Raw genomic sequence first — 12,431 nt, 5'->3', positions numbered from 1 at the left:
GCGGAAACCAGAAAGTGGGGGATCTAGATGTTTTGTGGGAAGGCGAATGTAGGAAATGCAGCCTTTATGTTTTGAAAAAAAGGCATAGTTTATCTCCAACAGAACTACTAGTTGTAGTTTAAAATATTACGTTTCAGTGAAAAATGAAATACATAGCACTCCTGATATTTTAAAGATATATTTTTGGTAAATCTGATTATGGGATGATCTGCAAACTTATGAAATCCTTTAGGTCTCTCATGTCTACAATCATTATTTTTATTTGATTACAGAATTATAGGACTGTATTATTTGTTTTGTACTCAGCACATTACTGGATTATAATCAGTTTAAATGTGTAAACCCTTAAGTAACACTTATGGCCCACTATTCAAATAAATATTTAAAGCAGCTCCTTTCCATTAATGGACATGGGAGAAATGGTGCTAATAATTTGCAAATAATCAGTCATAGTGGGTGTATATGACACTAGAGTCAGTGCATGTAGCTAAAGTGAGGTGAACTTAATAAGATGGAAATTCACTGTAATGTAGGTATTGTTTAATGAATTCCAAGATAGTGGTGCAATCTTTCAGGAAATTTGGCTCAATTAAGAATATAAACAGACATTCAGAGAAGTTCACTGTACTTCATTTAGTTCCTTTGCATGGTTTTAAATGATTCTTTATAGAAATATGTCCTTGTTGTAGAGTATTATGTATTTTGTGTTCAGATGATCACATATGCTTTGATTTGGCATCAGAACCAGGTCCTGGAACATCCTACTCACAAAATTAGTTGAATCAAGTTTGTTTGAACAGGTCGAATAGGATCAGAGTTGGATAACACTGGCTTAGACTGTCAGAAAGCCTCCCTTTATTATTACCTGGATTGTGCATGTGAATTTGTAGAAGGACTATCATTCATTCATTCATTCATTCATTGTCTGAAACTGCTTATCTAATTCAACTCCTCACAGACCGTCACATGAAGTGTGGCTCAAACCCACAACCTGGAGCTGTGTGACTGCAAAACTACCTACCGCACTACCGTGCAGCCCTAAGGGCTATCAATTAATTTTAATACAGTTCATTTATTCAGTTTAATTTATTTCAGAAATACACCATATGTACAAATATTTGAGGACAAAATTGTAATGAATATATTCTACATTAAGTTGCAACCGTTACTAACACAGATGTGCAGATGTTCACACACTGCCTCTCTAATCCCTGTAGAGAAATACTTACAATAGAATTGGATTCTCTGGAGTAGAGAAACATGGACCTAATGCCAGGCGAAGAATATATAGCACCCCAGCACTGAGCTGTGCTGATGAACCCATATTTACTGTCATGTCTCTTGTCAGGAAGTGAGTAGTAGCCTATATGTAAGCAAACATTATCATTCTCAGTACGTGTGCTCTCAGTTAAATGGTTATTCTCTTTATTTATTGCAAGAATTTCACATATTACGCCAACCACAAACAAGTCTGTAAATCACATAACGCTGAAAATGTACTCGATATAATGTACTCAATGTTTACAAGGTACAATATTAACACTGAAAACAAAACAGTTATTACATGGTCACCAGGCATAGAGCTGTACTACAAAATACACAATAATCTAACACAATGTCCCAAAAAACTCACTGACATTCTCTTAAACTTCCAAACAATGCTCAAAGGATACCTATTTTGTGCAGGGCATTTTACGCAAAGCAGGACATCACAGTTAACCAGACCAGGTTTCTAAAAGTATCAACTATACACACTGTGTGAACTGTGGTGTATAAGGGGCCCTGCAGTCTAGTATCTGTGCCTTAAGAATTGAGGTGAGGAGCCCTACAGTCCAGTTTACATGCCTTAAAAATTCTGGGGTGAGGGGCATGGCGTAACCACAAACATCGCCTTGACCCTGAGACCCTGCTCATCAACACAAGCTTTTAGAAACAGCTCCATATCAGCCCTGTTTTTAAAAACAAATAAAAAAGTTTCTTTAGCCTCTGGGTCGTCTCCAGAGCCTTTACGACAACTACATATCTCGAAGCCAGCGTGCTTGAGTCGAGCTTAAAATGTTCTTCCGCGCTCACTTGGAGCTGTACCACCCACTTGGAGCTGCCTCCGGCCTGCAGAGATACCCTTCTCGGATGGAAGGACACATGAGGTCCCAGATGTACTCGAATGGATTCAATAAGGAATAAAAAAATGAGGATCTGAAAGTGAAAATAAGATCTGTGACCGCAAAAAGACTTTAAATATCAAAAAATGTAAGAAAGTGAAAAATGAAAATAAATTATTTTTAAAAAAAATACTATTTGAATCAAAATTCAATTTAAGCTGAAAAAATATCATCATACACTTATTTTAATTTTGAATACATTGTTGTATTTTTCAAAATTCAGTCTCAAGATTTGAACTTTCAATTTAAGATTTTTTTTTTCAAATGAACAAAACTTTTGAACCTAATATAACTCCAGATTTGCCGTGAATAGAAATAAAACGAATAAACCCCACCCACGTCCAACTCCGTCCCCTCCTTATGTCAGACACCACGCCCGGGCTCAGTACAATATCTGTGTCTGTAACTGTGTCCTATTCACTATTGTTGTGAAGATCAGAGCATTTAACTACGTGTGGTCAGTGTGTGAGGAGTGCCCCCTGGAGGCCAGCTGGTAAAAATCACATTAAAAGTGACTGGAAATTTCCGTTGTTTTTTTTGGTTATGTGAGAGAAGGCATTGAAGACATTTGGGGTGCTAGTGGAATAGTTCTTAGTTTTTCTTGGTGATCCTCTTTGGTGTGTGTGAATGTATGCGTCCAAAGAGTTGTGAGTATTTGTTTTCCACATATTGCAGTAAAATGTCTGAGATGCGTATGTAGGATGTTTGTTCTGATACTTTGCTTTGAATTTAGTTGCTAATGCTAAGTCTGCTAATGTTAAGTCAATGATTAATGTAGGCTATATAAGGATATTGAGCATTATTAGGTTACTTACTAACACTATTTAGTACTTAATTGTGTTCAGTAATGTTTTTCAATATTATTGTGTTAAGAGAAATTATTTTGTTTTTTTAGAACCACCCACACACACATGTACATAACTGTTGAAGTAAATGTACATTGGGAGACGGAATAAATAGAATTGGTGGAATTTCTCTAATTTGGGCATCCTTACCGATTGCCCACTCAGCGATTACATCTTTATACAATCAGCAAAACCAAATATTTTCCTCTACAAAATAACTATATAGTGCACTATTCTGAGGTAGTGTCCCAAAATCGTCCACTACCGTCTTAGATTACAATACGGCTCACATTCACAACATGAGATTAAAATTTCTTCATGTACAAGTAGTTTACTCCTCAGACACATTGTACTCTGCTGGTTTGTGTTGAATTTGGAGAAATCACTTGTTATAGTAGTTGTACTGAGCTATTTAAATTGTTCTTGTTTGATTGGTTTATTGAAGACAGCTAAATGTTTGTACATTTTGGCAATACAAATATAATTTACAATGGGGTTGTATAATTTCAGATGCAACTGTGTTCCTTTTTTGAATGATGAATTGAAAGATGCCAGGAGAGGCTAAAGAGATCTGACCCTGCAAGGTATGACAGTGTAGTTGAATTTATAAGTGCATATGTTATTGGGTAACTGACCAGATTTAAAAATAGCTATTTCTAATGTTAGTTTATACTAATTTCTTTCAGAAGAATTCACCTTGTTGAATCTGAAAGGTAAAGAGGAGTTACTGGATACTATTGACATTCACCAGTTAGTTGTGTGACTGTTCTTACAGCTAAACTGGGCATTTCAGTTTTCATTTTGCCGACTGTGCTGTAGCCTTCACAACGAGAAGACTGGGGTTTGTTTTAAAAATGCTATGTGGTTATAAAATAATTACCTCTTTTGTTTCACACACAAAAAAAAAAACTGTAAAACAATATCTACATTCTTCTGTGATGTCTTTCAGAAATGATCCTGAAGGGCATACTATTAAATGTAGTCCTGGATGTGAATGGCCAAGCTTTTTTAATGCTGTCTCGCCTCTTATAGGACATCGTTGTTAAAAAATCATTCCAGGCCTGAACACAATTTCAGTGGCTTGACAGTAAGTATAATAAGTATTATGATATTTCTTTCATAATATAAGTATTATGAGGTACCGGCTAGATATAGTTGGGCTCACCTCGACACACAGTATGGGCTCTGGAACCAATCTCCTTGAGAGGGGCTGGATGCTCTTTCACTCTGGAGTTGCCCAGGGTGAGAGGCGTAAGGCAGGAGTGGGCTTACTCATAGCCCCCCGGCGTAGCGCCTGTATGTTGGGGTTTACCCCAGTGGACGAGAGGGGAATTTCCCTGCGTCTTCGGGTTGGGGAAAGGGCTCTGACTGTTGTTTGTGCTTATGCACCGAACAGCTGTTCAGAGTACCATGCCTTCTTGGGGACACTAGAGGGGGTGATGGAGAATATTCATTCTGGGGACTCCATTGTTCTGCTGCGGGACTTCAACGCTCACGTGGGTAATGACAGTGAGACCTGGAGGGGCGTGATTGGGAGAAACGGCCCCGCTGATCTGAACCCGAGTGGTGTTCAGTTATTGGATTTCTGTGCCCGTCACAGTTTGTCCATTACGAACACCATGTTCGAGCATAAGGGGGTCCACAATACACCTGGCATCAGGATACCCTAGGCCGCATTTTGATGATCGACTTTATAGTCGTATCATCTGACCTGCGGCCATATGTTCTGGACACTCGGGTGAAGAGAGGCGCTGAGCTGTCAACTGATCACCACCTTGTGGTGAGTTGGGTCAGATGGCGGGGGAGGATGCCGGACAGACCTGGCAGGCCCAAACGTGTGCTGAGGGTTTGCTGGGAACGTTTGGCAGAGGAACCTGTCAGAAAGATCTTCAACTCCCACATCCGGCAGAGCTTTGACTGCATCCCAGGGGAGGCTGGTGACATTGAGTCCGAGTGGGCCATGTTCCGGACCTCCATTGTTGAGGCAGCTGAACGGAGCTGTGGCTACAAGGTTGTTGGTGCCTGTCGGGGCGGCAATCCCAGCACTTGGTCCTGTCAAGCCTGGTTGGCACAGGGGAATACGGAGGCAGCCGACAGGTACCGAGGAGCCAAGCGGCTTGCAGCTTCGGCTGTCGCTGAGGCAAAAACTCGGGTGTGGGAGGAGAGTTCGGTGAGAACATGGAAAACGACTTTCGGTCGGCTCCGAGAAGTTTCTGGCAAACCATCAGGCGACTCAGGAGGGGAAAGCAGTTTTCCACCAACACTGTATATGGTGGGGGTGGGGAACTGTTGACCTCGACTGGGGACGTCATTAGGCGGTGGAAGGAATATTTTGAGGATCTTCTCAATCCCACCAACACATCTTCCGCAGAGGAAGCAGAGCTTGGGGACATAAAAGTTATGAACTTTTGGAAGTTGGAAGTGAGATCCTGCCTCAAGTGGAGGAGTTTAAATACCTCGGGGTCTTGTTCACGAGAGAGGGAAAGATGGAGCGTGAGATTGACAGGCGGATCGGTGCAGCGTCAGCAGTAATGCGGGCTCTGAACCGGTCCGTTGTGGTGAAGAGAGAGCTGAGCAGAAAAGTAAAGCTCTCGATTTACCGTTCAATCTACATCCCAACCCTCACCTATGGTCACGAGCCTTGGTATACCCCGGAGGAGCTGGAGGCAGTGGCAGGGGAGAGGGAGGTCTGGGTTTCTTTGCTCCGACTGCTCCCCTCGCGACCCAGACTTGGATAAGCGGTGGATAATGGATGAATGGATGGATGATATTTCAATACACTATGACACAGAGTAGTACTCTAATGAATGATTCATGGGTGAAATGGGTGATGGGTGTTATCAGTTGTAACTGTTGTACAGCCACATTTTTGCCGACAACACAATAGTCAGTTAATGCTCAACTTTTAGGGAGTGTTTCTGTCCTGTTTTTGAAGAAAAGACAATATGGTATAGTAAATAAACTTGTGTCTTTATGTCATTAAATATGTCAGTCTTAAAGACACAAGACACAAAATGACCCAGAAATAAATCTTCTTCAACCTGATAATTATTTTTATTTATATTTATATTGCAAGTTTATTTATAGAGCAACTTTCATACAGAAGCAATTCAAAGTGCTTTACAGGAAAAACAAAACAGCTAAATTAAAAGCCAGAATAAAATCATAAAAGTCCAATAAAACAATTACATAAAAAGAGTAAAATGATGAAATGATTAAAATGATACAATTAAAGAAAAGAAATAAAATGGTGTTACAGAAATAAAAGTGTAGAATATTTTAAACTGAGCTGTAGCTGCTCAAACAGGAATGTTTTAAGCCATGATTTAAAAGTGTCTAAAGTCAGGGCTCTTCTAATATTCTCATTGAGCTGGTTCCATTTATGAGTGGCATAGTAGCTAAACGTTGCCTCTCCATGTTTAGTTTTGACCTGAGGCAGGACTCTGACTAGTTCCTAAAGATCTGAGAGCTCTGCTCGGCTCATATCTCTGTAGCAGATGTAGACATTTATAGACCAGTAATAACATCTTAAAGTCTATTCTGTATCCAGTTTAAGGATCTGAGGATGGGGGTGATGTGATTTGTTCTTTTGCTCCTAGTGAGAACTCTGGCAGCTGCATTTTGAATCAGCTGAAGCTGTTTAATGGTCTTTTTTGGAAGTCCAGCTAAGAGACCATTACTGTAATCAATCCTGCTAGAAATAAAAGCATGAATAAGTTTCTCCACGTCTGGTTTAGTCAGAAAATCTCTAACCTTACTGATGTTCTTAAGATGGTAAAATGCTGATCTAGTAACTGCTTTAATATGAGACTAAAACTGAGATCTGAGTCCATTAATACACCAAGGTTGGTGTATTTTACTCTGATGATTTACTCTATTTACCCCTCACTAGTTCCAATCATTTGCTAAAATTGCATCAATTGTCACCCCTATGACAGAGTTTTAGGGCCACGGCATTAAAAAAAAAAAAAAAAAAAAAAAAAAAACATTCAGAGAATGAAGTCAGAATTCTGAGAATAATGTCAGAATAATACAGAGAATAATCTGTGAAAAATTCACTGCACGTATAATGAGGCAGACACACAGTGTAATTATGGAATGTTGCTGAAGTCTATGGTATAGATTTCACGAATAAACACTCAGTCCTCTGCCACATCAGGTCCTGATTGTGATTAGTATTTAAACCCTGACTCGGTGCAAGAACCCATTCATTCAGAAGAGGGCATGTAGTTCCACAGGATACAGTTAATTATCAAAAATATGATAGTTCCACAGCGAGACAGATCTGGGGTCCCCACGAGGCTCCATTGCATTACGGCTCATGGACTTGTAAAATAAACTAAAGCCGTATGTATCGCAGTCAGGGGCTGCAGTGACGAGGTCGTCATGTCGTGTGGATGCAGAGACAGTGAGTCTGTCTATCTCCATATCATAATAAATTATAACCAAAACAGTGTTTCTCCAGATATATTTACTTTATTATCTGAATTTTACTGAACTTTTTTTTTCTCAGAATTATTCCAAGATTATTTTCAGAATTCTGACTTTATTCTCTGAATCTTATTTATTTATTTATTTATTTTAATGCTGTGGCCCTAAAACTCCATCATAGTCAAAAACCTGGGAGCGCGAAGACAAGATCATGTTTCTTTTGAGACACAGGAAACCTTTCTGCTGCAACACAGCAACAGTAGACAGCTGAACATGTTTGAAGGAGAACACTGAGGCCCTGAATCCATTTATTCTGAAAGACTGAGATTTTTCTGTTTTTGAAAATATCCCTGTCCAGACAAATATGAAATCGGCTGCATTATCCATAGTACTTCTTTAAAAAGGGGCTTTATACAAAATGAAGTTGAGTATAAAGTTTATACACATGAGAGAAACAGAGGTTTATTCCCAAATCACTCCATACACCCTATGTATTGCACTATGCAAGTCATGAAATTACTGACTCTAGATCTTCATCATCATTTATATTTGTGTGGGAATCTGAAATCTAGTGCTATTTGCACATGTGCATTGTAGTTTAATGACTTACGTACTTCACTGTGGACTGAGGAATTATTTGAATTTCAGCCAGAGACAGGCAGACAGTTACGTCAGTGTTTCTGAAAAGCGTAGTTTTTCCCATCCACGTGACAACACTGTAAAAGGCTTTTTCAAAAAACTGCAAAACCCCTTTGTTTTTAAAAAGAAATTGATCAGTCAATGGGGCCTAAGTGTCCATGTCTTTTACAGCAGCAAAGAGCTGCCAGTGCTGAGTAACATTGTGCTGGTGATGAGGGGGAAAAGTAGGTAGTCCTAATCACTCAGATGCTGGAGAATCACCAGAGTTTTTATCAGAATACTAAAGATGACAGGGACAATGCTGAAAAAAGGTTAACAAAAGGTGAGTGCCAGATTTGTTAAGGGTTTATCTGTGTTCTAACCCCTTCGTAGTTGTAGTGTATACTGATCATAATCCTGAATTTGAATTTGAATTGTTTTTGAATTGAATGTGTAATTAAAATCAATGACTAATGCGATGGGCCTTGTTGGTACAATATTTTAACTTGGATATTCGTCGTAAAAAGGGATCAGAAAATTTGGTGGCTGATGCTCTTTCACATGTGAATTGTATGCGTTGAAAACACATACGAGTTCTGTTAATGGTGGGGGTATTTACATCATTTGTTCTGCCCTGTTTTGTTTGTATGTTTTCTCTCTTTGTCATCTTGTATTCTGATTGGCTGCAGTTGGTGTCGCTCCAATGATAAAAGGGGATGAGGAGCTGTTCCAGTAGTCGTGTTTGTGCCATCAGTCCTCCCGCCGACCAGACCAACCCTGCCTACCCATCTGTGTAGAGTACCTGTGTGTTAGCTCTAACTTGTGTATATGTTCTTTAAATTGTTAATAATTCGGGGGTGAGTGTTTTGTTTTGATAGCTTTTCTCCTGGTTTTGGAGTAGGGAGACAGAGTAGTTATTGTCATTTTGTTTTTAAATGAAATTTATATTATTTGTAGTTGTTTTTGTCTCACCCCTGGAGCTGCTACATCTCCTTTACCACCACTGAATAGCTAACACAAATGGTCATCATACAATTAAACAGGTGATATCAAAAAGGTAAAATAAATAAATAACATCATTTTGCAATGTGAATTGAGTCTGTTTCTTGGGATGGTATTGGCCTATTCCTTTTTATTTATTTATTTTTATATCCATTTATTTCTTTTACTATTACATATATTTTATATATATTTTTTCTTTATGTACAGACTTATCTTCCCCTAGGCAATTTGAGGTTGGTACAATACTGAATAGGAGATAATATGCACAGGAATTAACTGCCAAAGCTTACACACAGAACATACTCATTTCTGAATTCAGGACTGAGGAGAAATCATCAATAGTTATCTGTAACAGAAACAAAAACATATAATAATGTATCGGCTTAAATAATGAAAAAGAAATAAAGTGTCAAGTGCATGAGCTTTTTTTAAAAAAAATCATCTTGTTCCCTGCTTTCTTTCCTGTAGTTTGTAGTGTGTATTATTCCTGTAGTGTGTATTAAGAAAAAACTTTCATACATGCAGATGTATAATACAGGGTAATTTTTCATTTTGGACCCTGCTGAGACCAGATCAGTTTGAATTTGACTAGAAGTACACAAGAAATAGATAATGATACAACACTGACTTTAAATTTTACCATTGATTAAATACTGATTAAACTTACCAAGAGTGAAGTCACATTTATTTTGGCTTCTTGTGTTCCCAAAGAACAGATGATAGCAGTGGAATAGACTTCTGTTACCAAACACTCAGACCGCTTCTCTCTCTGTAAAACCTCCACCTTTATATCCTCTGCACTAATATTCAACCTATCTTCCTTTTTCTAGTGAGAAGGAGAGAAAGAGATGCACAGTTAAACATTCATGTGCTTTGAAACATCTGCTTTGTCATGTTCAGGATGTTTTAAAGAAGGGTGGATGAAGTACAGTACTTCTGGACATAAGTAAAAAGACAGAAACAACTACTTGCTTGTGACTGAACTCAAGTATCAAAAATATTTTCAGTTATTGAATGTTTTTTTTTTCATATTTTCTGCAGCCACACAGAACTCAATAATATAATCAATTATCAAATTAAAACCAATCACAAAACACAAATGCTTACTTTTGTATTTCACACAGAGTTCATTACAGATCAAATATGTACACCCTCATTCACACTATTGTACAGAGAATTATTTCAGATACTTACATTAATGAAAATAAATGATATGCTCAACTTCTGAAATATGGAGAAGCTGATAAATTCTGGATCTGGAAAGTAAGAGAGTTTATGGACACAGTTCAGTGTTGAGTTTCCCACTCTGAGAGCAACAGTGACTGACCCATAGCCTTCACCCACACTGAGAGGAGGAGAGTTAAACCACAGACCCTGAGAGAGAGAGAGAGAGAGAGAAGGTGAGAGAAAATAATGAAGGACAAATGTAAGCTGGCTCTGTGAGTGAAATATTAGTATATTAGTATTTTAAATAAGAAAAATACACCGGTTGCTGAATCTTTCAGAGAGAAGATCAGTGTGCAGGTGTTGTACAAATACTTTACCTCAGTGTTTGACTTGACACTCATTTCTTTATAATTCACTATGATTTTCTCCACATATTCCAGACTGCTTCCTAGCACTCGAATCTTCCTCCCCCCTCTGACCAACACACAGTAAACATCAAACATCATATTTTTCCCTGTGAAACTGTCAAAAAACACCTACACTTTTAATATTTGGTATGTAAATCCATAAACACATCTTATTTTCATTAAACCCAACACACAGTACTCAGATCACCTTAAAATATCTATAAAATAAAAGTCACTATGAAAATTTGAGCTTAAAACATCTCTCCAAGCCTTAAAACGGAATTTCCCCTTCTTTCTTGAATTTCCCCTGAGGATCAATAAAGTATCTATCTATCTATCTATCTATCTATCTATCTAAAACAATGAACACTTTGTAGCACTTAATCTCCTTTTAAAGATAAGAGTTTTAAAAGTCATAGTGTTTTAAAAGTAAAAGTGACAAAACTATCAGAGCTTGTTGGATGAACACTTAATACTTTAAACACAATGTGTAACAGCACTCTTTAATCTTTAATGTGCTCTACCTGGCCCAGGTGTTTGTAGGCTGCAGTCCAGTGCAGATGGGCATGGAGCCATATGTGATGTAGGCTTTACTATGACAATGACCGTCTGCTGTGACCACACACACCCTCACTTTTCCTCTATGTCCACTCGGTATATTGAATGTCAGAGAGCCATTTGAACGCTCTAGCACAGGAGTCCTACAAATAAACCAAAACATAATGACTTTGAAATAAAAACAAATTATTGAGGATAAATTAGTTAATAGGGCGCAGCAGGTAGTGGCACAGTCACAGCGCCAGGGGCCTGGAGGTTGTGGGTTCAAATCTCGTTCCAGGTGACTGTCTGTGAGGAGTTTGGTGTGTTCTCCCCGTGTCCGCATGGGTTTCCTCCGGGTGCGCCTGTTTCCTCCCATGGTCCAAAAACACACGTTGGTAGGTGGATTGGCGACTCAAAAGTGTCCATAGGTGTGATTGAATGTGTGTGTGTGTCACCCTTTGAAGGACTGGTGCCCCCTCCAAGGTGTATTCCTGCCTTGCACCCAGTGATTCCAGGTAGGCTCCGGACCCACAGCGACCCTGAACTGGATAAGCGCTTACAGATAATGGATGGATGGATGGGTTATATCTCAAATGGAAATGGGAGAGGGTGAAGGGGCATGGCCTCCCACAAGCCATAAAACCACTGTCAGCTGCAATGAAAAGAAAAAAAAAAAAAAACTATGGTTGTGGTGGGTCCAGAGCCCAGTGTGAAACATTGGACACAAGGCAGGAACAATACACCTACCGACATATGTTTTCTACTTTTCAAAAAGTGAAACTCGTATATTATACTCATTCATTACACACAGACTGATATATTTCAAGTGTTAATTTTTTTAATTTGATGATTATAACTGACAACTAATGAAAAACCCAAATTCAGTATCTCAGAAAATTAGAATATTGTGAAAATGTTCAATATTGTAGACACCTGGTGCCACACTCTAATCAGCTAATTAACTCAAAACATTTGCAAAGGCCTTTGAATGGTCTCTCAGTCAAGTTCTGTAGGCTCCACAATCATGGGGAAGACTGCTGACTTGACAGTTGTCCAGAAGACGACCATTGACACCTTTCACAAGCAGGGCAAGACACAAAAGGTAATTGCTAAAGAAGCTGAGCTGTGTCCAAGCACATTAATAGAGAGGCGAAGGGAAGGAAAAGATGTGGTAGAAAACAGTGTACAAGCAATAGGGATAACTGCACACTGGAGAGGATTGTGAAACAAAACCCATTCAAAAATGTGGGGGAGATTCA

General features: G+C 38.8%; 1 long non-coding RNA gene across 1 annotated transcript; it reads left to right on the top strand.

The window, feature by feature from the left end:
* The first annotated feature begins 2,701 nt into the window (after positions 1–2,701).
* LOC136693741 (uncharacterized) lies at positions 2,702–9,423 on the top strand. The gene is made up of 5 exons (XR_010802102.1): positions 2,702–2,809; positions 3,518–3,591; positions 3,694–3,720; positions 3,957–4,094; positions 8,746–9,423. It is a non-coding gene; the product is annotated as an uncharacterized lncRNA (long non-coding RNA).
* The last annotated feature ends 3,008 nt before the right edge of the window (positions 9,424–12,431 follow it).

This window comes from Hoplias malabaricus, chromosome 4 (genome assembly GCF_029633855.1).
Source record: "Hoplias malabaricus isolate fHopMal1 chromosome 4, fHopMal1.hap1, whole genome shotgun sequence".
Taxonomy (NCBI): domain Eukaryota; kingdom Metazoa; phylum Chordata; class Actinopteri; order Characiformes; family Erythrinidae; genus Hoplias; species Hoplias malabaricus.
The sequence above is the reverse complement of the archived record's forward strand: the minus strand, read 5'-3'. Positions and strand labels throughout refer to the sequence as shown.